Raw genomic sequence first — 4,044 nt, 5'->3', positions numbered from 1 at the left:
GCCTCCCAACACCAAACTTTGAGTTTGACTGTGGGGGCTCTGGTTGACTCTGCAGTGAGAGAAGCTTACTGTGCCTCTTTTCCATGTTTACAGAAGGATGTCCTTGAGTTTTAAACTCAAGAGAGTCCTCATTCAATTGAAGGACTAGTTCACCTCTGTTAACATCAATCACAGCTCTTGCTGTGGCTAGGAAGGGTCTTCCAAGGATGATGGATTCATCCTCATCCTTCCCAGTATCTAGGATTATGAAATCAGCAGGGATGTAAAGGCCTTCAACCTTTACTAATATGTCCTCTACTTGTCCATAAGCTTGTTTTCTGGAATTGTCTGCCATCTCTAATGAGATTCTAGCAGCTTGCACCTCAAAGATTCCCAGTTTCTCCATTACAGAGAGTGGCATGAGGTTTATTCCTAACCCAAGGTCACATAGAGCCTTCTCAAAGGTCATGGTGCCTATGGTACATGGTATTAGGAACTTTCCAGGATCCTGTTTCTTCTGAGGCAATCTCAGTTGATCCAATGCATTTAGTTCATTGGTGAACAGGGGAGGTTCATCTCCCCAAGTCTCATTACCAAATAAATTGGCATTCAGCTTCATGATTGCACCAAGGAACTTGGCAACTTGCTCTTCAGTAACATCCTCATTCTCTTCAGAAGAGGAATACTCATCCGAGCTCATGAATGGCATAAGGAGGTTCAATGGAATCTCTATGGTCTCTAGATGAGTCTCAGGTTCCTTTGGTTCCTCAGAGGGAAACTCCTTATTGATCACTAGACGTCCCAAGAGGTCTTCCTCCTTGGAATTCACGTCCTCCCCTTCCTCCTTGGATTCGGCCATGATGGTCATGTCAATGGCCTTGCACTCTCCTTTTGGATTTTCTTCTGTATTGCTTGGGAGAGCATTAGGAGGGGTTTCAGTGATCTTCTTACTCAGCTGGCCCACTTGTGCCTCCAAATTTCTAATGGAGGACCTTGTTTCATTCATGAAACTCACAGTGACCTTAGATAGATCAGAGACTAAGTTTGCTAAATTAGAGGTATTTTGTTCAAAGTTCTCTGTCTGTTGCTGAGTGGATGATGGAAAAGGCTTGCTATTGCTAAACCTGTTTTTTCCACCATTATTAAAGCCTTGTTGAGGCTTTTGTTGATCTTTCCATGAGAGATTTGAGTGATTTCTCCATGAGAGATTATAGGTGTTTCCATATGGTTCACCCATGTAATTCACCTCTGCTATTGCAGGGTTCTCAGGATCATAAGCTTCTTCTTCAGAAGATGCCTCTTGAGTATTGTTGGATGCAGCTTGCATTCCATTCAGACTTTGAGAAATCATATTGACTTGCTGAGTCAATATTTTATTCTGAGCCAATATGGCATTCAGAGTATCAATTTCAAGAACTCCCTTCTTCTGAGGCGTCCCATTACTTACAGGATTCCTCTCAGAAGTGTACATAAACTGGTTGTTAGCAACCATGTCAATGAGTTCTTGAGCTTCTGCAGGCGTTTTCTTTAGGTGAATGGATCCACCTGCAGAAGTATCCAATGACATCTTAGCTAATTCAGACAGACCATCATAGAATATATCCAGGATGGTCCATTCTGAAAGCATGTCAGAAGGACACTTTTTGGTCAGTTCCTTGTATCTCTCCCAAGCTTCATAGAGGGATTCACCTTCTTTCTGTCTGAAGGTTTGAACATCCACTCTAAGCTTACTCAGCTTTTGGGGAGGAAAGAACTTGGCTAAGAAAGCCTTGACCAGCTTATCCCAAGAGTTCAGGCTATCCTTAGGTTGAGAGTCCAACCATATTCTAGCTTTGTCTCTCACAGCAAAAGGGAAAAGCATGAGCCTGTAGACTTCAGGATCTACTCCATTAGTCTTAACAGTATCACAGATCTTCAAGAATTCAGTTAAGAACTGAAAAGGATCTTCAGATGGAAGTCCATGAAACTTGCAGTTCTGCTGCATTAGAGAAACTAGTTGAGGCTTAAGCTCAAAATTGTTTGCTCTAATGGTAGGGATGGAGATGCTTCTTCCATGTAAGTTGGAATTTGGTGCAGTAAAGTCACCAAGCATCCTCCTTGCATTATTATTATTTTCGGCTGCCATCTCCTTTTCCTGTTCGAAAATTCCTGTAAGGTTGTCTCTGGATTGTTGTATTTTAGCTTCTCTTAGTTTCCTCTTCAGAGTCCTTTCAGGTTCAGGGTCTGCTTCAACAAGAATGTTCTTATCCTTGCTCCTGCTCATATGAAAAAGAGGGAACAGAAAAATAATAATAATAGGGATCCTTTTTGCCCAAGTATAGAGGTTCCCCTGTGTGAGTAGAAGAAGAAAAGAATGTAATGTAAAGAAGAGAAGAATTCAAACTTAGAGGAAAAGAAGGGGTTCGAATTTTGGGTGAAGAGGAGTGTTAGTAGATGAATAAATAAATAGAAGAAGATGAGAGGTGAGAGGATTTTCAAAAATTAAAAATTAAAATTTAAAGTTAAACTTTAATAAAAGTTTTTGAAAAAAGGTTAGTAATTTTTGAAAATTAGGAATGAATCAAAAATTAAAATAATTAGTTAATTAAAAAGAATTTTTGAAAAAGAGGGAGATATTTTCGAAAATTAGAGAGAGAGAGTTAGTTAGGAAGTTTTGAAAAAGATAAGAAAAAAACAAAAAGTCAATTAGTTAGTTGAAAAGGATTTGAAAATCAATTTTGAAAAGATAAGAAGATAAGAAGTTAGAAAAGATATTTGAAAATCAAATTTTTGAAAAAGATAAGATTTTTAAATTGATATGATAGAAAGAAATGATTAGAATTAGTTTTGAAAAAGATTTGATTTTTTTTTAAAATCATAATTAATGACTTGATTCACAAGAAATCATAAGATATGATTCTAGAACTTAAAGTTTGAATCTTTCTTAACAAGTAAGTAACAAACTTGAAATTTTTGAATCAAAACATTAATTGATGATGTGATTTTCGAAAATATGATATAAAATTAAAAAAAATATTTTTGAAAAATATTTTTATAATTTTCGAAAATAAATAAGAAAAAAATGAAAAAGATTTGATTTTTGAAAAAGATTTTGAAAAAGATAAGATTTTTAAATTGAAAATTTGATTTGACTCATAAAAACAACTAGATTTTTTAAAAATTTTTGAAAAAGTCAATCCAAATTTTCGAAATTTATGAGAGAAAAAGGGGAAGATATTTTTTTTTATTTTTGAATTTTTAATGATGAGAGAGAAAAACATGAACATGATGCAATGCATGAAAATTTTGGATCAAAACAATGAATGCATGCAAGAATGCTATGAATGTCAAGATGAACACCAAGAACACTTTGAATGTCAGGATGAACACCAAGAACATATTTTTGAAAAATTTTCAAGAAAAGAAAACATGCAAGACACCAAACTTAGAAATTTTTCATGTATAGACAGTATGAATGCAAGAATGCATATAAAAAACAAGAAAAGACACAAAACAAGAAAACATGAGGATCAACAAGAAGACTGGCCAAGAACAACTTGAGGATCATGAAGAACTCTATGAATGCATGAATTTTCGAAAAAAAATGCAAAGAATTTTTAGAAGAAATGCAATTGACACCAAACTTGAAATTGACTCAAGACTCAAACAAGAAACACAAAATATTTTTTTGATTTTTTTTTATTTTATGATTTTTTTTTGGATTTTTATTTTATATTTTTCGAAAATCATTTGAAAAAAAAAATAAAGATTTCAAAATTTTTAATATGAATTCAAGGAATCTTGCTTTTTAGTCTAAAGCTCCAATCTGAGGGTAGGACATGGCTTAATAGCCAGTCAAGCTTTAGCATGTAAATCAGGTGGATCAGGAACAACAGCAGGTGGATTAGCAACAACTAGCTTGCTTTTGATAATGTTGGGTTGGAAGCCCCAGTCCAAATGAATTTAGACATGGCTTTACAGCCAGTCAGGCTTCAACATGCTTCATGAAATACTAGAATTCATTCTTAAAATTCTGAAATAATTTTCGAAAACAGATGAGAAATTTTTGAAAATAAAACAAAAAGA

The 4,044-nt window shown here is 34.9% G+C and overlaps 1 non-coding gene across 1 annotated transcript; it reads left to right on the top strand.

The window, feature by feature from the left end:
- The first annotated feature begins 1,600 nt into the window (after nt 1-1,600).
- Nucleotides 1,601-1,708, top strand: LOC148576887 (small nucleolar RNA R71). The gene has a single exon (XR_015904431.1). It is a non-coding gene; the product is annotated as a small nucleolar RNA R71 (small nucleolar RNA).
- The last annotated feature ends 2,336 nt before the right edge of the window (nt 1,709-4,044 follow it).

This window comes from Arachis ipaensis, chromosome B1, assembly GCF_059453495.1.
Source record: "Arachis ipaensis isolate K30076 ecotype BB chromosome B1, ASM5945349v1, whole genome shotgun sequence".
In the NCBI taxonomy this organism is placed as follows: Eukaryota; Viridiplantae; Streptophyta; class Magnoliopsida; order Fabales; family Fabaceae; genus Arachis; species Arachis ipaensis.
Note: the sequence above shows the minus strand (reverse complement) of the source record. Positions and strands in the feature narration are given on the sequence as shown.